This window comes from Citrus sinensis, chromosome 5, assembly GCF_022201045.2.
Source record: "Citrus sinensis cultivar Valencia sweet orange chromosome 5, DVS_A1.0, whole genome shotgun sequence".
NCBI classification, from domain to species: Eukaryota; Viridiplantae; Streptophyta; class Magnoliopsida; order Sapindales; family Rutaceae; genus Citrus; species Citrus sinensis.
The window spans coordinates 27,728,296-27,754,246 of record NC_068560.1 but is presented as its reverse complement, the minus strand read 5'-3'; the positions used below and the strand labels follow the sequence as shown (position 1 = coordinate 27,754,246).

At 36.9% G+C, this 25,951-nt stretch overlaps 1 non-coding gene and 1 pseudogene across 1 annotated transcript; both read left to right on the top strand.

Moving 5' to 3' along the window:
• LOC127902680 (putative UDP-glucuronate:xylan alpha-glucuronosyltransferase 4) overlaps nt 1–25,565 on the top strand; it is a 38,122-nt pseudogene extending 12,557 nt beyond the window's left edge.
• On the top strand, nt 14,989–15,095 carry LOC127902808 (small nucleolar RNA R71). The gene has a single exon (XR_008055446.1). It is a non-coding gene; the product is annotated as a small nucleolar RNA R71 (small nucleolar RNA).
• Nucleotides 25,566–25,951: the final 386 nt, after the last annotated feature.

Here is a 25,951-nt window from a genome sequence, read left to right as displayed (position 1 = left end):
GCAGATTACACAAAGCTTTATATGGTCTTAAGCAAGCTCCTAGAGCCTGGTTTGAAAAACTCAGGGGATGTCTTCTTCAATGGGGTTTCAGAAATTCAAAATCTGATTCTTCCTTATTCTTAAGAAAAACTAAAGTGTCACTCATTATGGTATTGATATATGTTGATGACATATTAGTTACTGGACCTAACAGTGAAGAATTGGACAGCTTCATTCAACAGTTTAATACTGTTTTTGCATTGAAAGATCTAGGAAGATTGTCCTATTTCCTTGGTATAGAAGTTTTGTATGGTCAGGATTGCATTTATTTGTCTCAGAAGAAGTATATCGGAGATTTGCTTGCTAAAGTAGACATGCTTGAGTGTAAAAGAGTGACAACACCAATGTGCAGTGGCAAAGACTCAAAGTTGCAGAAGGTAGTTAAAGGAGAATTGGGTTACTATGTTGAAGATGCAACTCATTATAGAAGCATTGTAGGTGGTCTCCAGTATCTGATATTGACAAGACCAGAAATTGCTTATTCTGTTCACAAGTTGAGCCAATATGTTTCTGCACCAACTATGCAACATCTCATGGCTTGCAAGAGGGTTCTTAAATACCTGAAGGAGACACAGGATTATGGCTTAAAGTTTGTAAAGGATGGTGATTTGAAAATCACTGCATTCACTGATGCAGATTGGGGAAGTGACTTGGATGATAGGAAGTCAATTGGAGCCTACTGTGTGTATCTTGGAAATAATCTGATTTCATGGTCTTCAAAGAAGCAAACAGTAGTCACTAAGTCTTCAGCTGAGAGTGAATATAGAGCACTTGCTTCAGCTGCTTCAGAGATAGCTTGGTTAAAGTCATTGTTTCTGGAGATGGAAGTATACTGTGTAGAGAGACCAACAATATGGTGTGATAATATAAGTGCAACAGAGCTAGCAAAGAATCCTGTGTTCCATTTAAGAACCAAACACATTGAGATTGATGTTCATTTTATTCGAGACAAAGTGTTATCTGGTGATCTCAAAATCTGCTATGTGCCAAGTGAAGATCAGATTGCAGATATCTTAACTAAGCCTTTATCTTCCCCTCAGTTCAATTATTTAAGGGACAAACTCAATGTCTTTTCATGTCCTTTGAGTTTGAGGGGGGCTGTGAAGATAGCTCATTGTGCAGAAGTAAGGAAGAAGAGTCAGCGTGTCAAGTTACCAGCTGTCATTTGTGCCACGTCAGAAGGTCTACGTCAGCAGCAGTTACCAGCCTAACTAACATCACAATGCATACTCTGTATTCTGTTATTTGATTAGCTGAGTGAGCTTGTGATTAATAATTAGTTAGTAAGCAATTAGTTAGTTAGTGAAGCATGTATAAATAGCTGCACGTTTCGTGATTGTTTGTATGTACAAAAAATATCAATTCATTACTGAAATAAAGAATTTTCCTCTGCATTTTCTCAGCTGCCAAACAGCAGCATTTATTCAGTTTTACAATTTCTTCATGGTATCAGAGCATGTAATTAGATCTATCCAATTTGATTGGTGTGATGAAAGAAAAAGTTGTCTGATTCGTAGCTACTGTATTTTGATTGTTTGTAATGGCCATGATTGGCTCTGATACCATGAAGAAATTGTAAAACTGAATAAATGCTGCTGTTTGTCAGATGATGAGTGGCACCACTGTCCAGGTACCAACCTTCATCTGCAGGTCCTTCACAATATGCAGCAGAAGCAGTTCCAACCCAGGGCATACCAGAATTATCAGATGCACAAGGATATCCAGACTGTGACATGTGTAATCCATTATTGTTGACAGGCCATGGATCATCATTTGTTGGATAGTAAGGTATGTATGCAGGTTCATAGTTAGCTATGTAGGCAAACTTTGAACCTTTTCCTCTTTGAAATTGTCTTGGTGACTGAGGTATGTAATTCTCTTCAAATCTATGCCAGCATTCAACAGCTGTATGTCCTACTTTGAAGCAAATCTGACATGTATTTATAGAATCATTACTGTTGGATACTTGTGACTCAAAAGGGGGTAAATTTCCAGTACCATTGAAACCAGTACTGCCAAAAGAGTCTCTTCCAGAAGAACCAAATCTATTGCTTCCCATCATCATTTGATTTCTTCCTTGATTACCAAAATGACCAGTTCCAGCAGGAAAACCCCTTGGATGAGAATTCAAAAACATTCCTCTACCATTAAACATACCATTTCTACCACCTGAGTGACCATTATAATTACCCTGGACACCTCCTGTATATCCTCCTCTCCTAGTATGACCTCTTATTTGAGCATAGTATGCATTCATCATACTATTATTATTCCAGTTAGACATATTAGCATAGTTTGCATTAATCATGTGCTTTTCACTTTGATTTTGTTCAAGCCTAGCCTCATGAGTAAGTAATAGAGCATAAGCATCATCATAATCCAATTTGCTTGCTGTGATAAAGGTAGCTAAATCCAAATAGCCAGCTCCTAGACCATTGAGGATTTGCTGCAACATATCTCTATCTGATACAGGACTACCAGCACATGCTAATTTGTCTGTAATTTGCTTCATTTTTAAGCAATATTCTTCAATACTTAGTGAATCTTTTCTTAAGACACTCATCTCATACTTAAGTTGAAGAACTCTAGCCTCAGATTGTACACCAAACCTTTTCTCTAGTGTTTTCCATATATCGAATGAAGTAGTGCATGAGTGAACTAAACTGAGAATACCTTCAGTTATTGAGCTAAGAAGCCAGCTGAGTAATGTTTGATCTTGAGATCTCCAGATTGTATATTCAGGATTCTCGATCTGTTGAGAAGAGCTAGCAACTGAAGATGCTATGAATTGGTTTGGTGCAATCTTTTCTCCATTAATGTATCCTTCAAGTCGATTTCCTCTAATGGAGGCCAGGACTTGATTTTTCCAGAGCATGTAATTAGATCTATCCAATTTGATTGGTGTGATGAAAGAAAAAGTTGTCTGATTCGTAGCTACTGTATTTTGATTGTTTGTAATGGCCATGATTGGCTCTGATACCATGAAGATTTGGCCACCCAAATTCTCAAAGCTTATTGCATTTACTTAAACTCCATCATGCTGATAAGTTTTCTCTGAATATGGTTAAGCAAGCAACACAACATTTCTGTGAAGCATGTCAGTTGGGTAAGATACACAAGTTGCATTTCCCAGTTACAGAAATCAAAACCAAATCAGCTCTTGAGCTCATACACACTGATCTTTGGGGTCCCTCACCAGTTATTTCAAGAGAAGGTTTTAGATATTATATTAGTTTTATTGATGATTTCACTAGATATACTTGGATCTACCCATTGAAATTGAAATCAGAAGCTTTAGAGGTTTTTAAGCTATACAAGTTACAAGTTGAAAACCAATTCCAAACAACCATTAAGATACTGCAATCTGACTGGGGGGGAGAATACAGATCATTCACTGAATTTTTAAATCAGTGTGGCATTTTATTTAGGCACTCTTATCCTCATACTCATCATCAGAATGACTTAGTTGAGAGAAAACATAGACAAGTGGTAGAATTGGGTCTTACATTGTTAGCTCAAGCCAAACTTCCTTTGCATTTTTGGTGGGATTCTTTCCATGCTTCAGTTTATCATATCAATAGGTTACCAACTTCAGCTCTTAAAATGTTGACACCATATAAAAAACTTTTCAAACATAAAGCTGATTATAAGATGCTGAAATGTTTTGGTTGTGCTTGTTATCCATATTTGAGAGATTACAATAAGCATAAATTTGATTTTCACACAAGTAAATGCATATTCATTGGTTATAGCCCTGCTCACAAAGGATATAAATGCTTTCATCATTCTGGTCGTGTATACATAGCAAGGCATGTCATATTTGATGAAAATGCATTTCCTTTTTCTTCAGATCCTGCTTTTAATTCTGAGAACAGAACACAATCAATATCCAGCTCTGCTTTGTCCCATCATCAAGTTTTCCATTTATCCAATCTTTCGGTTGTGTCAAATCCTTATAACAGCAGTTTTGAATCCTACTCTCCAGCATGTTCCAGCAGCATAGAACTATTCTCATCAGCGGATCATCAACAAGCAAATGAAGCTACACAATGTCAAACACCAAATCTCAATCCTGCTCTTGAACCTGTTCATGATCTAGACTCACCAAACACTACAGATCCTACTCAAATTCCATTACCATCTCAGTCCCAAATAACCTCAAACAATATTCAACATGTTCAAAACAATCACCCCATGACCACAAGAGGAAAAGCAGGTATTTTTAAGCCAAAAATGTATACTGCAGTGTTAGTTCACAAAGAGCCAGATTCAGTTGGTGAAGCTTTGCAAGACACAAATTGGTTTACAGCTATGAAAAATGAGTATGATGCACTAATTGAAAACAGAACTTGGTCTCTAGTACCAAGAACAGAAAATCAAAAAGTTGTTGGGAATAAGTGGGTGTATAGAATAAAGTATAACACTGATGGCAGTGTAGTTAAGTATAAGGCTCGATTGGTGGCAAAAGGGTTTCAACAGATTGAAGGTGTGAATTACTTTGATACCTTTAGCCCAGTGGTAAAGCCAGCAACAGTGAGAGTAGTTCTTAGTCTTGCAGTGATGAATCAGTGGATAGTTAGACAGGTGGATGTCAACAATGCATTCTTGAATGGTGAGTTATCAGAGGAAGTGTTTATGCAGCAACCTGAAGGCTTTGTTGATAAGAGTAAATCTAACTATGTTTGCAGATTACACAAAGCTTTATATGGTCTTAAGCAAGCTCCTAGAGCCTGGTTTGAAAAACTCAGGGGATGTCTTCTTCAATGGGGTTTCAGAAATTCAAAATCTGATTCTTCCTTATTCTTAAGAAAAACTAAAGTGTCACTCATTATGGTATTGATATATGTTGATGACATATTAGTTACTGGACCTAACAGTGAAGAATTGGACAGCTTCATTCAACAGTTTAATACTGTTTTTGCATTGAAAGATCTAGGAAGATTGTCCTATTTCCTTGGTATAGAAGTGTTGTATGGTCAGGATTGCATTTATTTGTCTCAGAAGAAGTATATCGGAGATTTGCTTGCTAAAGTAGACATGCTTGAGTGTAAAAGAGTGACAACACCAATGTGCAGTGGCAAAGACTCAAAGTTGCAGAAGGTAGTTAAAGGAGAATTGGGTTACTATGTTGAAGATGCAACTCATTATAGAAGCATTGTAGGTGGTCTCCAGTATCTGATATTGACAAGACCAGAAATTGCTTATTCTGTTCACAAGTTGAGCCAATATGTTTCTGCACCAACTATGCAACATCTCATGGCTTGCAAGAGGGTTCTTAAATACCTGAAGGAGACACAGGATTATGGCTTAAAGTTTGTAAAGGATGGTGATTTGAAAATCACTGCATTCACTGATGCAGATTGGGGAAGTGACTTGGATGATAGGAAGTCAATTGGAGCCTACTGTGTGTATCTTGGAAATAATCTGATTTCATGGTCTTCAAAGAAGCAAACAGTAGTCACTAAGTCTTCAGCTGAGAGTGAATATAGAGCACTTGCTTCAGCTGCTTCAGAGATAGCTTGGTTAAAGTCATTGTTTCTGGAGATGGAAGTATACTGTGTAGAGAGACCAACAATATGGTGTGATAATATAAGTGCAACAGAGCTAGCAAAGAATCCTGTGTTCCATTTAAGAACCAAACACATTGAGATTGATGTTCATTTTATTCGAGACAAAGTGTTATCTGGTGATCTCAAAATCTGCTATGTGCCAAGTGAAGATCAGATTGCAGATATCTTAACTAAGCCTTTATCTTCCCCTCAGTTCAATTATTTAAGGGACAAACTCAATGTCTTTTCATGTCCTTTGAGTTTGAGGGGGGCTGTGAAGATAGCTCATTGTGCAGAAGTAAGGAAGAAGAGTCAGCGTGTCAAGTTACCAGCTGTCATTTGTGCCACGTCAGAAGGTCTACGTCAGCAGCAGTTACCAGCCTAACTAACATCACAATGCATACTCTGTATTCTGTTATTTGATTAGCTGAGTGAGCTTGTGATTAATAATTAGTTAGTAAGCAATTAGTTAGTTAGTGAAGCATGTATAAATAGCTGCACGTTTCGTGATTGTTTGTATGTACAAAAAATATCAATTCATTACTGAAATAAAGAATTTTCCTCTGCATTTTCTCAGCTGCCAAACAGCAGCATTTATTCAGTTTTACAATTTCTTCATGGTATCAGAGCATGTAATTAGATCTATCCAATTTGATTGGTGTGATGAAAGAAAAAGTTGTCTGATTCGTAGCTACTGTATTTTGATTGTTTGTAATGGCCATGATTGGCTCTGATACCATGAAGAAATTGTAAAACTGAATAAATGCTGCTGTTTGTCAGATGATGAGTGGCACCACTGTCCAGGTACCAACCTTCATCTGCAGGTCCTTCACAATATGCAGCAGAAGCAGTTCCAACCCAGGGCATACCAGAATTATCAGATGCACAAGGATATCCAGACTGTGACATGTGTAATCCATTATTGTTGACAGGCCATGGATCATCATTTGTTGGATAGTAAGGTATGTATGCAGGTTCATAGTTAGCTATGTAGGCAAACTTTGAACCTTTTCCTCTTTGAAATTGTCTTGGTGACTGAGGTATGTAATTCTCTTCAAATCTATGCCAGCATTCAACAGCTGTATGTCCTACTTTGAAGCAAATCTGACATGTATTCATAGAATCATTACTGTTGGATACTTGTGACTCAAAAGGGGGTAAATTTCCAGTACCATTGAAACCAGTACTGCCAAAAGAGTCTCTTCCAGAAGAACCAAATCTATTGCTTCCCATCATCATTTGATTTCTTCCTTGATTACCAAAATGACCAGTTCCAGCAGGAAAACCCCTTGGATGAGAATTCAAAAACATTCCTCTACCATTAAACATACCATTTCTACCACCTGAGTGACCATTATAATTACCCTGGACACCTCCTGTATATCCTCCTCTCCTAGTATGACCTCTTATTTGAGCATAGTATGCATTCATCATACTATTATTATTCCAGTTAGACATATTAGCATAGTTTGCATTAATCATGTGCTTTTCACTTTGATTTTGTTCAAGCCTAGCCTCATGAGTAAGTAATAGAGCATAAGCATCATCATAATCCAATTTGCTTGCTGTGATAAAGGTAGCTAAATCCAAATAGCCAGCTCCTAGACCATTGAGGATTTGCTGCAACATATCTCTATCTGATACAGGACTACCAGCACATGCTAATTTGTCTGTAATTTGCTTCATTTTTAAGCAATATTCTTCAATACTTAGTGAATCTTTTCTTAAGACACTCATCTCATACTTAAGTTGAAGAACTCTAGCCTCAGATTGTACACCAAACCTTTTCTCTAGTGTTTTCCATATATCGAATGAAGTAGTGCATGAGTGAACTAAACTGAGAATACCTTCAGTTATTGAGCTAAGAAGCCAGCTGAGTAATGTTTGATCTTGAGATCTCCAGATTGTATATTCAGGATTCTCGATCTGTTGAGAAGAGCTAGCAACTGAAGATGCTATGAATTGGTTTGGTGCAATCTTTTCTCCATTAATGTATCCTTCAAGTCGATTTCCTCTAATGGAGGCCAGGACTTGATTTTTCCAGAGCATGTAATTAGATCTATCCAATTTGATTGGTGTGATGAAAGAAAAAGTTGTCTGATTCGTAGCTACTGTATTTTGATTGTTTGTAATGGCCATGATTGGCTCTGATACCATGAAGATTTGGCCACCCAAATTCTCAAAGCTTATTGCATTTACTTAAACTCCATCATGCTGATAAGTTTTCTCTGAATATGGTTAAGCAAGCAACACAACATTTCTGTGAAGCATGTCAGTTGGGTAAGATACACAAGTTGCATTTCCCAGTTACAGAAATCAAAACCAAATCAGCTCTTGAGCTCATACACACTGATCTTTGGGGTCCCTCACCAGTTATTTCAAGAGAAGGTTTTAGATATTATATTAGTTTTATTGATGATTTCACTAGATATACTTGGATCTACCCATTGAAATTGAAATCAGAAGCTTTAGAGGTTTTTAAGCTATACAAGTTACAAGTTGAAAACCAATTCCAAACAACCATTAAGATACTGCAATCTGACTGGGGGGGAGAATACAGATCATTCACTGAATTTTTAAATCAGTGTGGCATTTTATTTAGGCACTCTTATCCTCATACTCATCATCAGAATGACTTAGTTGAGAGAAAACATAGACAAGTGGTAGAATTGGGTCTTACATTGTTAGCTCAAGCCAAACTTCCTTTGCATTTTTGGTGGGATTCTTTCCATGCTTCAGTTTATCATATCAATAGGTTACCAACTTCAGCTCTTAAAATGTTGACACCATATAAAAAACTTTTCAAACATAAAGCTGATTATAAGATGCTGAAATGTTTTGGTTGTGCTTGTTATCTATATTTGAGAGATTACAATAAGCATAAATTTGATTTTCACACAAGTAAATGCATATTCATTGGTTATAGCCCTGCTCACAAAGGATATAAATGCTTTCATCATTCTGGTCGTGTATACATAGCAAGGCATGTCATATTTGATGAAAATGCATTTCCTTTTTCTTCAGATCCTGCTTTTAATTCTGAGAACAGAACACAATCAATATCCAGCTCTGCTTTGTCCCATCATCAAGTTTTCCATTTATCCAATCTTTCGGTTGTGTCAAATCCTTATAACAGCAGTTTTGAATCCTACTCTCCAGCATGTTCCAGCAGCATAGAACTATTCTCATCAGCGGATCATCAACAAGCAAATGAAGCTACACAATGTCAAACACCAAATCTCAATCCTGCTCTTGAACCTGTTCATGATCTAGACTCACCAAACACTACAGATCCTACTCAAATTCCATTACCATCTCAGTCCCAAATAACCTCAAACAATATTCAACATGTTCAAAACAATCACCCCATGACCACAAGAGGAAAAGCAGGTATTTTTAAGCCAAAAATGTATACTGCAGTGTTAGTTCACAAAGAGCCAGATTCAGTTGGTGAAGCTTTTTAACATTTTGCTAGTCCTCGAGCAAAAAACTAAAATAAAAACTACGAAAAGAAAATTCTAACTAAACCACTTTCGCAGGTGATCGCGATTGCATTTAGCGTATGCAACAAGCCTTTAAACCCCTAGGCGGCCCTAGTGGACGAGTTATAGTCTCGTGAGGGTTTCCAGCGATGATACCCACAAACATCATCAAAAATGCCTCAAAGATTGCATAAAGTATATAGCTCAAAGAAAATTAAAAATATTAGCAAAGTTCTAACTTTAATTCAATGGTCAACCTCATCTCATATTGGATTCCTGTGTTGTGTGTGAATCAATTCAATCAAAACTCATTCTCAAGATCTTCAACATCAACAGCCCTTTGTCTCGAATAATAAACAGAGTAGGTCAAACTAACCTCATCATCTTGATCTCTTTTTTTTTTTTTTTTCTCAGGCATAAATTTGCATTTTTTTTTCTTGAAGCACATGCTTTTTTTTTTTTTTTTTTTCATTTCATTTCTTTGTCCATAATCAGGAGCTTTCACTCTACCCCTTAAGGTAGCCTTCTTCTCATGGTAGATTATCCTCTACATACTGGTGGTACATAGGCCCAAATTACTCAAGGATAGCTTCACTCTTAAGGGTTGTAGGTAGCTATTTCTGACTATGGTGCCTGGATAAACTTAAGTAATGTAGAATCGAGGCAAACAGTCATTTACTCAATCTAAAATTCTCAACTTAGGCTGTATCAATCTCAAATCTCAAGTCAAAATCTAAAAGAATTGATATAAGTGCGCAAGATATTTAAAGAATCACAATCAAGACGAAACTAACACAAGAATCAAGTATAAACTAAGATAATATTCATCCCTTTCTAAGAACCATATTTATTGTCAATCATAAACTCATCATAGGCATTAAAATCTTTTTTTTTTTGAATAAAATGAAAAGCAAATATTCCCACCCCCAAACTTAAAATAAACATTGTCCTCAATGTAACGAAAAAGAAAAGGAAAAGAGAAACTCCCCCGGTTTTGCACTTGAAGATAGAAAGTTGTAGCTGAGTCGTTGAAAGGCATGTGGAAAGTGGATGTTCATCGACCCCCGAACTCGTGCAAAATCTAGATAAAACAAAATAAAATAAGTAAAAGAAAAGAAAAAGAATACGAAAAAAAAAATTGATAATAATAAAGTTTAGAAAGCTTGGGTTGCCTCCCAAGAAGCGCTTAATTTATAGTCATTAGCTTGACTATCTTTGGTCGTCATTCAAGACTAGACATCTCAATAGCTATCTTGTGCTTATCAAATGCAGCATCCAAATAAGGCTTCAATCGATGACCATTAACCTTGAATGTGCCCTTTGTATCATGTGAAACTTCTACCACGCCAGACGGAAAGACTTGTGTTATTGTAAAAGGACCAGACCAACGGGATCGCAACTTGCCTGGGAAAAGCCGAAGTCGAGAATTATATAATAAAACATTTTGGCCAACTTGAAATTCACGTCTGAGTATATGCTTGTCATGCCAATGTTTAGTGCGGGCTTTATAGATTCGAGCATTCTCATAAGCTGCATTGCGAAATTCATCCATTTCATTAAGTTGCAACAATCTCTTTTCTCCTGCTGCTGGCATATCAAAGTTCAAAATCTTCATCGCCCAATATGCCCTATGCTCAAGTTCAACAGGTAGATGGCATGCTTTTCCGAATACTAGACGATAAGGAGACATTCCAATAGGTGTTTTGAAAGCTGTTCGATACGCCCAGAGTGCATCGTCTAATTTTATCGACCAATCCTTCCGTGAAGCATTTACTGTTTTCTCCAAAATTCTCTTTAATTCTCGATTCGAAACTTCAACTTGGCCGCTAGTTTGTGGATGGTAAGGAGTGGCAACTCTGTGTGTGACTCCATATTTGCTCAAGAGGGCTTCAAATTGTCGATTGCAAAAATGTTTGCCACCATCACTTATAATTGCTCTTGGAGTGCCAAACCGTGTGAAAATATTTTTCTTCAAAAACCTCACAACAACCCGAGCATCATTGGAAGGCAAAGCAACAGCTTCAACCCACTTAGAAACATAATCAACAGCTACCAGAATATATTTATTCTTGAAGGAAGATGGAAACGGACCCATGAAGTCAATTCCCCAGACATCAAACAATTCTACTTCAAGAATATTAGTTAGTGGCATTTCATTCTTCCTTGAAATGTTACCAGTTCTCTGACACCGGTCACAAGCAGCAATAAAAACATAAGCATCTTTAAATAAAGTGGGCCAATAAAAACCTGATTGAAGCACTTTTGCCGCAGTTTTGGTTGCGCCAAAATGTCCACCGACTTCTCGAGAATGACAGTGTTGTAGAATGCTTCTCATCTCTTCTTCCGGGACACATCGTCGAATGATTTGGTCTGAACAATACTTATACAAGAATGGATCTTCCCAAAGATAATACTTAACATCTGAAAAGAATTTCTTCTTCTATTGATATGATAAATCAGAAGGAACAACGGCGCTTGCCAAATAGTTCACGAAATCTGCATACCATGGTGCGTCGCAAGTTTGCAAGGCCAACAGCTTTTCATCAGGAAATTCTTCGGTGATTGAAACCATTACATTATCCCCTCGCTCTCCCTGCTCTAACCGAGATAAGTGATCTGCCACTAAATTTTCAGATCCCTTCTTATCCCGAATCTCTAAATCAAATTCTTGTAGTAAGAGCACCCAACGGATCAGTCTTGGTTTAGCATTTGCCTTTGTGAACAGATACTTGAGAGCTGAATGATCAGTGTAAACTATTACCTTGGAGCAAATCAGATATGAGCGGAATTTTTCAAGTGCAAACACAACGGCTAGAAACTCTTTCTCAGTGGTAGCATAATTTAATTGTGCGTCTGTCAGAGTTCGACTTGCATAGTAAATAACATGCAACATGTTTTTATACCGCTGCCCCAAAACTGCTCCAATAGCATAATCACTCGCATCACACATAACCTCGAACGGCAGATCCCAATCTGGAGCCATAATAACTGGAGCTGAAATCAGTTTCTCCTTTAAAGTGTTAAAAGCCTGCAAACACTTATCGGTAAAATTGAAAGGCACATCCTTGAGTAAAAGGTTGCATAAGGGTTTCGTTATCTTTGAAAAATCTTTAATAAAACGTCGATAAAACCCGGCATGCCCTAGAAAACTTCTTACTGCTTTCACGGAAGTTGGTGGTGGCAACTTCTCAATGACTTCGATCTTCGCTCTATCTACTTCAATTCCTTTAGCTGAAATACGATGACCTAGCACAATGCCTTCTTGCACCATAAAGTGACATTTTTCCCAATTCAAAACCAAGTTTGTCTCCTCACATCGCTGTAAAACTAGATCTAAATTGTTTAGACAATGATCAAATGAAGATCCAAAAACTGAGAAATCATCCATAAACACCTCAATGAATCTCTCCACCATATCAGAAAATATTGCCATCATGCAACGTTGAAAGGTAGCTGGTGCATTGCATAAGCCGAATGGCATTCTTCTATAAGCAAATGTACCATAAGGACATGTGAAGGTGGTTTTCTCTTGATCTTCTGGTGCTATAGGGATTTGATTATAGCCTGAATATCCATCTAAAAAGCAATAGTAGGCATGACCAGCAAGTCTCTCCAACATTTGATCAATAAAAGGTAGTGGAAAATGGTCTTTTCTAGTAGCAGCATTAAGTTTTCTGTAATCCATGCATACCCGCCAACCTGTGACTGTCCTTGTTGGGATAAGTTCATTGTTGTCATTCTTCACGACCGTCATTCCTCCTTTCTTTGGTACCACTTGCACTGGACTGACCCATTTGCTATCAGAGATTGGATAAATTATCCCAGCATCCAATAATTTAAGCACCTCTGCCCTAACCACTTCTTGCATGTTTGGATTTAGGCGCCTTTGTGGCTGTACTGTCGGCTGATAACTCTCCTCCATTAGAATCTTGTGCATGCAAATTGAAGGGCTTATTCCTTTGATGTCGGCAATAGTCCATCCTAGAGCAGCTTTGTGATCCCTCAAAACTCGAAGTACCTTTTCCTCTTCAAGATCTGTCAAGGCAGAAGAAATAATAACTGGTAGCTTAGAGTTATCATCTAAATAAGCATACCTTAAATGAGAGGGCAATGGCTTAAGCTCATGTTTTGGAGGTTCTTCTATTGAAGGTTTTGGTCTAGAAGGATTTCTACCAAGCTCTTCCAATTCCGGCTTTTTCGAAGGCAAGTAAAATGGTGAAGCTTCCAAATACCGAGCAACTTCCTGAATACTTGTATTCGTAGATTGAGTAGTCCCAGAGTGAACAATACATCCTTCTAGTGTGTCATTCGGCATTGTATCGCGCAAGCTCTCAATTATCTCCTTATCAATGGTGTCTATTTGAAGGCACGTGTCGATCTCTGATGGGTATTTCATTGCTTCGAACACATTGAAAGTGACTTGCTCATTTTGCACCCTAAGGATTAGTTTTCCTTCTTGGACATCAATAAGAGTTCTTCCTGTGGCCAAGAATGGTCGGCCTAAAATGATTGGTATCTCTCGATCTTCAATCATATCCAAAACAATAAAATCTGCAGGAAATATAAACTTGTCGACCTTAACAAGTACGTCTTCAATCATTCCTCTAGGATATTTTATAGACCTATCTGCCAATTGAAGAGAAACAGTTGTTGCCTTTGGTTCACCAAGTCCTAATTTCCTGAAAACAGAGAGAGGCATCAAATTAATACTTGCACCTAAATCACACAAAGCTTTATCAAAATACGTATTTCCAATAGTGCATGGGATAGAAAAACTCCCTGGATCTTTCAACTTCGGTGGCAATTTATTCTGTAGAATTGCAGTTGACTCTTCAGTTAACAACACGGTTTCATGCTCTTCTAATTTCCTCTTGTTGGATAAAATTTCTTTCATGAATTTAGCATAGCTTGGCATTTGTTCTAATGCATCTGCAAAAGGAATGTTAATATGCAACTTTTTAAAGACATCAAGAAATTTAGAGAACTGCTTATCTAATTTGTTTTTCCGAAGGCGCTGAGGAAACGGGATTGGAGGGACATAAGCTTTGACTGGTGCTGATTGTTGTGATTGTGGAATTTCTGTACTTGTTGTCTTATATGTTCTAGTGGTGTCTTTAGTTTGCTCCATGTTATCTTCTTCAACTTCCTTTACTTCTTTAGGCGGATCTTCAAGTTGTCTACCATTCCGAAGCATAATTGCATTCATTTGTTCCTTTGGATTTGTCTCTGTGTTGCTCGGCAGAGAGCCTTGTGGTCTGCTGGATAACAAGTTTGCAATCTGACCCATTTGCACCTCGAGGTTCCGGATTGATGCAGCTTGATTTTGAAAAGTTGTCTCTGTTTTGGTCATGAATTGAGACATATTTGTTGTAAGTTGGGTAAGAGCATCTTCCAAATTTGACTTCTTCTCTTGTGATTGGAACCCTGGAGGTGGTTTCAATGTATTTTGATTGTTGTTCCATGACAAATTCGGGTGGTTTCTCCAACCAGGATTGTAGGTATTAGAATATGGGTTATTTTGTTGCCTCTGAAAGTTTGACACATAATGAGCTTGTTCAGCAGATGATGACGCAAAAGGACTTCCAACTTGGCAGTTGACACTGGTATGGTTCCCTCCGCATAATTCACACACTTGAGTTTGAATAGCACTGACATTTAGGTGCTCCAGTTTATTAGATAAAGCAGTCATCTGTGCAGATAAAACAGTGACAACATCAACATTATGGGCTCCTACAATTTTCCTTGGCATTGATCGCTCTGAAGTCCACTGGTAATTGTTGGATGCCATCTCCTCCAATAATTCATAAGCTGCTTCTGGTGTTTTTCCCATTAACGTTCCTCCTGCTGCAGCATCAATTATTGTTCTGGTATTGGATCCCAAACCATTGTAAAATGTCTGCACCTGAAGCCAAACTGGTAGACCATGATGTGGACATTTTCTTAGTAGGTCTTTGTATCTCTCCCATGCTTCATATAATGATTCCATCTCGAACTGAGCAAAGGTTGTGATGTCATTCCTCAATTTGGCTGTTTTTGCTGGAGGAAAGTACTTTGCTAAAAACTTCTGTGCTAAACCATCCCAAGTAGTGATTGTTCCAGCAGGGAGTGAGTTCAACCACTCTTTTGCTTTATCTCTCAGTGAGAACGGAAAAAGCCTTAGCCTGATAGCATTGTCTGAAACACCATTTTGCTTAAATGTGTCACAAATTTCCAAGAAATTTGCAATATGAGCATTTGGATCATCATTTGGCATCCCAGCAAACTGTACTGACGTTTGAATCATCTGGATTATGGCTGGCTTAATTTCAAAATTATTGGCTTGAACGGCAGGACGTGCAATGCTTGAGCGAGCACCATTAACTGTAGGTGCAGCATAATCTCTTAAGGGTTTTGCTTCCTCATTTCCATGTAACGCTTCGTCAGCCATGATTAGTTGTTGCTCCTGTGAAGCTTCTCTCCTTTCTTTATTAAGCCTTCTACACGTACGTTCAATCTCTGGATCAAAAGGCAATAAATCAAAACTTCTTGAGCGTCTCATAAAATTAAACAAGAAAATAAAAATTCAAATAAAAACAATAAAAATAAAATTCAAATTAAACTAAGGTTAGTTGGTATCGATACTAATCCAAACAATCCCCGGCAACGGCGCCAAAAACTTGTTGCGTAAATTAGCAAGTGTACTAGTCGGCACAAGTAATATAATGAAGAGTAGAGTATCGTCCCACAGAGATTGTATATCCTATTAGTTACCAAAATTATTCTAACTCTAATTTATTTGAACAATCGAATAAGCGAATTTAGATTAAAATAAAATAAAATAAAATAATTAAAAATTAAACAAAGATGCAGACAGTAATAGAAAATTACCAAGAGATTAAAACACTAGGACATCCGATTTCACCATAACCAATCCAATTTAATCCTCCATCTATGCTATTAAAGTTTACTACCCATGTTGACAGTGAATTTCCCTAATTTATTCAATATCCTCTCTCGAGTAATATCAAAAATATCTCCACATATCAACCCACTATATCTCTATGTGAATTTAAATATGCAAAGATTCATTAAGCTCTATGGAAATTCTTAAATAAGACTGCACGAATCACGTTGGCACATCTCTGTCTTTCGTTCAATTCATGGCATCCATTACACAGAGCAAAAATACATAAATCTCCTCTCGGTCTCATTATGTATCCTCAAATCATTCAAATATTGGCCAGATATTTAAAAGCATTAAGCACAATAATGAACACTCAATCATGGAATAATTAATTAAAAAAAATAACATAGATTTATGGAATTAAATCTTCATAGTTAGGCTACATCGTAGCCCTAGTAAAATAAATTAGTTCATGGGAATATAAAGAGAATTCATTAATTTAATTGGAAACATTCAAGCAAGATAATAGAGAAGAGAGAAAGAAAAACTCAAGAATTAATGTGTCTTCCTTCTGCTCTAAATTATTCCCGCTGCTCTCGGCTTTCCTCAAAACTTGCGGCTGCTGCTCTTCTCTTTATTTTCTCTTGGCTGCTATTCTCCTTGTGCGGCTGCCTTTTTCCTTCTCCTGTGCTTCCGCTTGGCTTTGCCCTTTTATAATATTGTGACTTCTTCCAAATCCTTAAATGAAAAGGATTTCCATACAAAACAAATCCAGCCCACCTTTCAAGCCCATCCACGTATTTCATTCCTAATCCAATCATAATTAAAAGCAAAATCCTCTCCACGTGTTGCATGCCATATTCTCTTTGTAAATGAATTCTTCAATGCTTCCTCCACGTGCTGCATGCATGCTTAATGATTAATTAAATTAAATCCTTTGTGATTTGTTTCAATTAATTCTCTTTAATCCCATATTGTACCTAAAATAATAAAATATAAAAATTAAAATAAAATTAACATAATAAAACATAAAATTAAGTTATGAAAGCATTAAAATAATAGATAAATTATGAGCACATCAGCTTTGCAAGACACAAATTGGTTTACAGCTATGAAAAATGAGTATGATGCACTAATTGAAAACAGAACTTGGTCTCTAGTACCAAGAACAGAAAATCAAAAAGTTGTTGGGAATAAGTGGGTGTATAGAATAAAGTATAACACTGATGGCAGTGTAGTTAAGTATAAGGCTCGATTGGTGGCAAAAGGGTTTCAACAGATTGAAGGTGTGAATTACTTTGATACCTTTAGCCCAGTGGTAAAGCCAGCAACAGTGAGAGTAGTTCTTAGTCTTGCAGTGATGAATCAGTGGATAGTTAGACAGGTGGATGTCAACAATGCATTCTTGAATGGTGAGTTATCAGAGGAAGTGTTTATGCAGCAACCTGAAGGCTTTGTTGATAAGAGTAAATCTAACTATGTTTGCAGATTACACAAAGCTTTATATGGTCTTAAGCAAGCTCCTAGAGCCTGGTTTGAAAAACTCAGGGGATGTCTTCTTCAATGGGGTTTCAGAAATTCAAAATCTGATTCTTCCTTATTCTTAAGAAAAACTAAAGTGTCACTCATTATGGTATTGATATATGTTGATGACATATTAGTTACTGGACCTAACAGTGAAGAATTGGACAGCTTCATTCAACAGTTTAATACTGTTTTTGCATTGAAAGATCTAGGAAGATTGTCCTATTTCCTTGGTATAGAAGTGTTGTATGGTCAGGATTGCATTTATTTGTCTCAGAAGAAGTATATCGGAGATTTGCTTGCTAAAGTAGACATGCTTGAGTGTAAAAGAGTGACAACACCAATGTGCAGTGGCAAAGACTCAAAGTTGCAGAAGGTAGTTAAAGGAGAATTGGGTTACTATGTTGAAGATGCAACTCATTATAGAAGCATTGTAGGTGGTCTCCAGTATCTGATATTGACAAGACCAGAAATTGCTTATTCTGTTCACAAGTTGAGCCAATATGTTTCTGCACCAACTATGCAACATCTCATGGCTTGCAAGAGGGTTCTTAAATACCTGAAGGAGACACAGGATTATGGCTTAAAGTTTGTAAAGGATGGTGATTTGAAAATCACTGCATTCACTGATGCAGATTGGGGAAGTGACTTGGATGATAGGAAGTCAATTGGAGCCTACTGTGTGTATCTTGGAAATAATCTGATTTCATGGTCTTCAAAGAAGCAAACAGTAGTCACTAAGTCTTCAGCTGAGAGTGAATATAGAGCACTTGCTTCAGCTGCTTCAGAGATAGCTTGGTTAAAGTCATTGTTTCTGGAGATGGAAGTATACTGTGTAGAGAGACCAACAATATGGTGTGATAATATAAGTGCAACAGAGCTAGCAAAGAATCCTGTGTTCCATTTAAGAACCAAACACATTGAGATTGATGTTCATTTTATTCGAGACAAAGTGTTATCTGGTGATCTCAAAATCTGCTATGTGCCAAGTGAAGATCAGATTGCAGATATCTTAACTAAGCCTTTATCTTCCCCTCAGTTCAATTATTTAAGGGACAAACTCAATGTCTTTTCATGTCCTTTGAGTTTGAGGGGGGCTGTGAAGATAGCTCATTGTGCAGAAGTAAGGAAGAAGAGTCAGCGTGTCAAGTTACCAGCTGTCATTTGTGCCACGTCAGAAGGTCTACGTCAGCAGCAGTTACCAGCCTAACTAACATCACAATGCATACTCTGTATTCTGTTATTTGATTAGCTGAGTGAGCTTGTGATTAATAATTAGTTAGTAAGCAATTAGTTAGTTAGTGAAGCATGTATAAATAGCTGCACGTTTCGTGATTGTTTGTATGTACAAAAAATATCAATTCATTACTGAAATAAAGAATTTTCCTCTGCATTTTCTCAGCTGCCAAACAGCAGCATTTATTCAGTTTTACAATTTCTTCATGGTATCAGAGCATGTAATTAGATCTATCCAATTTGATTGGTGTGATGAAAGAAAAAGTTGTCTGATTCGTAGCTACTGTATTTTGATTGTTTGTAATGGCCATGATTGGCTCTGATACCATGAAGAAATTGTAAAACTGAATAAATGCTGCTGTTTGTCAGATGATGAGTGGCACCACTGTCCAGGTACCAACCTTCATCTGCAGGTCCTTCACAATATGCAGCAGAAGCAGTTCCAACCCAGGGCATACCAGAATTATCAGATGCACAAGGATATCCAGACTGTGACATGTGTAATCCATTATTGTTGACAGGCCATGGATCATCATTTGTTGGATAGTAAGGTATGTATGCAGGTTCATAGTTAGCTATGTAGGCAAACTTTGAACCTTTTCCTCTTTGAAATTGTCTTGGTGACTGAGGTATGTAATTCTCTTCAAATCTATGCCAGCATTCAACAGCTGTATGTCCTACTTTGAAGCAAATCTGACATGTATTCATAGAATCATTACTGTTGGATACTTGTGACTCAAAAGGGGGTAAATTTCCAGTACCATTGAAACCAGTACTGCCAAAAGAGTCTCTTCCAGAAGAACCAAATCTATTGCTTCCCATCATCATTTGATTTCTTCCTTGATTACCAAAATGACCAGTTCCAGCAGGAAAACCCCTTGGATGAGAATTCAAAAACATTCCTCTACCATTAAACATACCATTTCTACCACCTGAGTGACCATTATAATTACCCTGGACACCTCCTGTATATCCTCCTCTCCTAGTATGACCTCTTATTTGAGCATAGTATGCATTCATCATACTATTATTATTCCAGTTAGACATATTAGCATAGTTTGCATTAATCATGTGCTTTTCACTTTGATTTTGTTCAAGCCTAGCCTCATGAGTAAGTAATAGAGCATAAGCATCATCATAATCCAATTTGCTTGCTGTGATAAAGGTAGCTAAATCCAAATAGCCAGCTCCTAGACCATTGAGGATTTGCTGCAACATATCTCTATCTGATACAGGACTACCAGCACATGCTAATTTGTCTGTAATTTGCTTCATTTTTAAGCAATATTCTTCAATACTTAGTGAATCTTTTCTTAAGACACTCATCTCATACTTAAGTTGAAGAACTCTAGCCTCAGATTGTACACCAAACCTTTTCTCTAGTGTTTTCCATATATCGAATGAAGTAGTGCATGAGTGAACTAAACTGAGAATACCTTCAGTTATTGAGCTAAGAAGCCAGCTGAGTAATGTTTGATCTTGAGATCTCCAGATTGTATATTCAGGATTCTCGATCTGTTGAGAAGAGCTAGCAACTGAAGATGCTATGAATTGGTTTGGTGCAATCTTTTCTCCATTAATGTATCCTTCAAGTCGATTTCCTCTAATGGAGGCCAGGACTTGATTTTTCCAGAGCATGTAATTAGATCTATCCAATTTGATTGGTGTGATGAAAGAAAAAGTTGTCTGATTCGTAGCTACTGTATTTTGATTGTTTGTAATGGCCATGATTGGCTCTGATACCATGAAGATTTGGCCACCCAAATTCTCAAAGCTTATTGCATTTACTTAAACTCCATCATGCTGATAAGTTTTCTCTGAATATGGTTAAGCAAGCAACACAACATTTCTGTGAAGCATGTCAGTTGGGTAAGATACACAAGTTGCATTTCCCAGTTACAGAAATCAAAACCAAATCAGCTCTTGAGCTCATACACACTGATCTTTGGGGTCCCTCACCAGTTATTTCAAGAGAAGGTTTTAGATATTATATTAGTTTTATTGATGATTTCACTAGATATACTTGGATCTACCCATTGAAATTGAAATCAGAAGCTTTAGAGGTTTTTAAGCTATACAAGTTACAAGTTGAAAACCAATTCCAAACAACCATTAAGATACTGCAATCTGACTGGGGGGGAGAATACAGATCATTCACTGAATTTTTAAATCAGTGTGGCATTTTATTTAGGCACTCTTATCCTCATACTCATCATCAGAATGACTTAGTTGAGAGAAAACATAGACAAGTGGTAGAATTGGGTCTTACATTGTTAGCTCAAGCCAAACTTCCTTTGCATTTTTGGTGGGATTCTTTCCATGCTTCAGTTTATCATATCAATAGGTTACCAACTTCAGCTCTTAAAATGTTGACACCATATAAAAAACTTTTCAAACATAAAGCTGATTATAAGATGCTGAAATGTTTTGGTTGTGCTTGTTATCCATATTTGAGAGATTACAATAAGCATAAATTTGATTTTCACACAAGTAAATGCATATTCATTGGTTATAGCCCTGCTCACAAAGGATATAAATGCTTTCATCATTCTGGTCGTGTATACATAGCAAGGCATGTCATATTTGATGAAAATGCATTTCCTTTTTCTTCAGATCCTGCTTTTAATTCTGAGAACAGAACACAATCAATATCCAGCTCTGCTTTGTCCCATCATCAAGTTTTCCATTTATCCAATCTTTCGGTTGTGTCAAATCCTTATAACAGCAGTTTTGAATCCTACTCTCCAGCATGTTCCAGCAGCATAGAACTATTCTCATCAGCGGATCATCAACAAGCAAATGAAGCTACACAATGTCAAACACCAAATCTCAATCCTGCTCTTGAACCTGTTCATGATCTAGACTCACCAAACACTACAGATCCTACTCAAATTCCATTACCATCTCAGTCCCAAATAACCTCAAACAATATTCAACATGTTCAAAACAATCACCCCATGACCACAAGAGGAAAAGCAGGTATTTTTAAGCCAAAAATGTATACTGCAGTGTTAGTTCACAAAGAGCCAGATTCAGTTGGTGAAGCTTTGCAAGACACAAATTGGTTTACAGCTATGAAAAATGAGTATGATGCACTAATTGAAAACAGAACTTGGTCTCTAGTACCAAGAACAGAAAATCAAAAAGTTGTTGGGAATAAGTGGGTGTATAGAATAAAGTATAACACTGATGGCAGTGTAGTTAAGTATAAGGCTCGATTGGTGGCAAAAGGGTTTCAACAGATTGAAGGTGTGAATTACTTTGATACCTTTAGCCCAGTGGTAAAGCCAGCAACAGTGAGAGTAGTTCTTAGTCTTGCAGTGATGAATCAGTGGATAGTTAGACAGGTGGATGTCAACAATGCATTCTTGAATGGTGAGTTATCAGAGGAAGTGTTTATGCAGCAACCTGAAGGCTTTGTTGATAAGAGTAAATCTAACTATGTTTGCAGATTACACAAAGCTTTATATGGTCTTAAGCAAGCTCCTAGAGCCTGGTTTGAAAAACTCAGGGGATGTCTTCTTCAATGGGGTTTCAGAAATTCAAAATCTGATTCTTCCTTATTCTTAAGAAAAACTAAAGTGTCACTCATTATGGTATTGATATATGTTGATGACATATTAGTTACTGGACCTAACAGTGAAGAATTGGACAGCTTCATTCAACAGTTTAATACTGTTTTTGCATTGAAAGATCTAGGAAGATTGTCCTATTTCCTTGGTATAGAAGTGTTGTATGGTCAGGATTGCATTTATTTGTCTCAGAAGAAGTATATCGGAGATTTGCTTGCTAAAGTAGACATGCTTGAGTGTAAAAGAGTGACAACACCAATGTGCAGTGGCAAAGACTCAAAGTTGCAGAAGGTAGTTAAAGGAGAATTGGGTTACTATGTTGAAGATGCAACTCATTATAGAAGCATTGTAGGTGGTCTCCAGTATCTGATATTGACAAGACCAGAAATTGCTTATTCTGTTCACAAGTTGAGCCAATATGTTTCTGCACCAACTATGCAACATCTCATGGCTTGCAAGAGGGTTCTTAAATACCTGAAGGAGACACAGGATTATGGCTTAAAGTTTGTAAAGGATGGTGATTTGAAAATCACTGCATTCACTGATGCAGATTGGGGAAGTGACTTGGATGATAGGAAGTCAATTGGAGCCTACTGTGTGTATCTTGGAAATAATCTGATTTCATGGTCTTCAAAGAAGCAAACAGTAGTCACTAAGTCTTCAGCTGAGAGTGAATATAGAGCACTTGCTTCAGCTGCTTCAGAGATAGCTTGGTTAAAGTCATTGTTTCTGGAGATGGAAGTATACTGTGTAGAGAGACCAACAATATGGTGTGATAATATAAGTGCAACAGAGCTAGCAAAGAATCCTGTGTTCCATTTAAGAACCAAACACATTGAGATTGATGTTCATTTTATTCGAGACAAAGTGTTATCTGGTGATCTCAAAATCTGCTATGTGCCAAGTGAAGATCAGATTGCAGATATCTTAACTAAGCCTTTATCTTCCCCTCAGTTCAATTATTTAAGGGACAAACTCAATGTCTTTTCATGTCCTTTGAGTTTGAGGGGGGCTGTGAAGATAGCTCATTGTGCAGAAGTAAGGAAGAAGAGTCAGCGTGTCAAGTTACCAGCTGTCATTTGTGCCACGTCAGAAGGTCTACGTCAGCAGCAGTTACCAGCCTAACTAACATCACAATGCATACTCTGTATTCTGTTATTTGATTAGCTGAGTGAGCTTGTGATTAATAATTAGTTAGTAAGCAATTAGTTAGTTAGTGAAGCATGTATAAATAGCTGCACGTTTCGTGATTGTTTGTATGTACAAAAAATATCAATTCATTACTGAAATAAAGAATTTTCCTCTGCATTTTCTCAGCTGCCAAACAGCAGCATTTATTCAGTTTTACAATTTCTTCAAATCGATACCATTTGGAGTTTATTTTAGAGAAGAAAGTATTATATTTTACTAAGAAAATATAAAATCTTGTCACATATAAAATTTGATGTGTTCTAAAAAAAAAAGGTTGGTGGGTGATTTATCTGGCCATGGTGTGTCATTAATTTACTGCTTTCTTTAGTTTCAAGTTTTAGTAAATTATTCGTTCAGCATTGATGAATGAGACAAATCCAAATTAAATATGCACAATATAAATCTAGTAAATTATTCGTTCAGCATTGATGAATGAGACAAATCCAAATTAAATATGCACAATATAAATCTTGTCACATATAAAATTATACAAAATGTTCTAATTTTTCTTCAGAAATTTGAGGTTTTCTTAAAAAAATAAAAAAAAGTTGGTGGGTGATTTATCTGGTGACGGGCGGCCATTAATTAACTGCTTTGTTTAGTTTCGACTTTTAGTAAATTATTCGTTCAGCACTAACAAATGAGACAAATTCAAATTAAATATGCACAACTCGTGCTTTGGTGTAATTGGTTTAAATTTGACCTATTAATACTATAATTCGATTGTAACAACCTGTAGACACAGTATGTACACAGGCAGCATTCATGAATCCGATTGTGTGAAAATTTATTTGGCAAGGCATCAAAATTTGGTAAACCCAGCCAACATGAATCAATTGCCGCATCAAGACTTATTTAGCCCTACAGAATTGCACTTTCAATTTCGAGAAAGTATTACGTAATTCGGACATCACTACTACTTATTAGATATGCTGGCCACTGCATTAATTTTTCATAACTTCAAAATTTTGTTAAACGTGTAGACGTATGATGATTTGCAATTGAATGATAGTATACTGACATGGCGTGGTGTCAACAGCACTCGAGACTTTTTTTAAACCTTCATATGTAATTAATTTTCCTTAATTTTGCAAAATTAACCTAAAAATAATATTTGATTGTTTTTATTTTGATTTACAGGCAAAGAAATATGGAGATATTTCATGTCACAAGAAAGACTATAATTTAGCAGAACAGAACTACACAACGTACCATCAAAGAGAAGCTTATGTAACAGTTCTACATTCATCAGAAGCTTATGTATGCGGTGCAATAGCTTTAGCGCAAAGCATAATCCAGAAAAACTCGAGCAAAGATCGGGTTCTCCTTCATGATAAATCAATAAGTGGCAAATCTCTACGCGGCCTGAGAGCTGCCGCATGGAAAACCAAGTGGATTTCGCGTATATGTAGCCCCTTTGCCAAGAAAGATTCATACAATGAGTGGAATTATAGCAAGCTTAGAGTATGGCAACTCATTGAATATGATAAAATTATCTTCATTGATTCTGATCTTTTAGTACTCAAAAACATCGATGAGTTCTTCTTTTACCCTGAATTATCAGCAGCAGGTAATGACAAAGTGTTGTTCAACTCTGGGGTCATGGTGATTGAGCCATCATTGCGCAAGTTTGAAGATTTGATGTTGAAAAGCTTTAAGGTTTCGTCATACAATGGGGGTGACTAGGGATTTCTTAATGAAGTGTTCACATGGTGGCATAGGTTGCCTAAGAGAATCAACCATTTGAAGGTGTTTTCAAAGCAAGGCGATAAGGAACATCAAGTGGGTGATAATCCTTATGCAATTCATTATCTGGGGTTAAAGCCATGGATGTGTTACAAGGATTATGATTGCAATTGGGACATGGTGAGTCGCCATATATTTGCAAGTGATTCAGCTCATAAGAAATGGTGGCAAGTTTATGATGCGATGCCTAAGAAATTACAACAGTACTGTGCATTAACAAAGCATATGGATAAAAGGATTAAGAAATGGAGAAGAATTGCTGAGAATGCAAGTTTGGCTAATGGGCACTGGAAGATTAAGCCGAAAGATCCCAGGCAATATCATATTGTTGATAACAAATGAAGGGCGAGTGAAATTTTTTTAATTTTTTTTAATATAGTATCATTTATTTATGTTGTTTGTTCTGATCAAGAAAATTCAAAGCAAAGAAATACAACAATACAAGATTGAGTTGCAAAATTTCATAATTGTATGGTTTTGCAACAAATCCTGACACGTCATAACTTGAAAAGTTCAAGACGTGGATAACAAAATCAGGCTATCAAATTTCTTGCAAAATGCATTACACAATGATTTGAGGATCGATTTCGTATTTGTTTCCACTAACGGATATTGGGTTTCGCAAATCTAAAAGCTATATCCCACTAGTTCTACAATTTGGTTTCTGGGGATTTGATAGATGAACTAAACTAAGCCTTGGATTTCTTCCCTTTGGCTTCAGGAGATGGC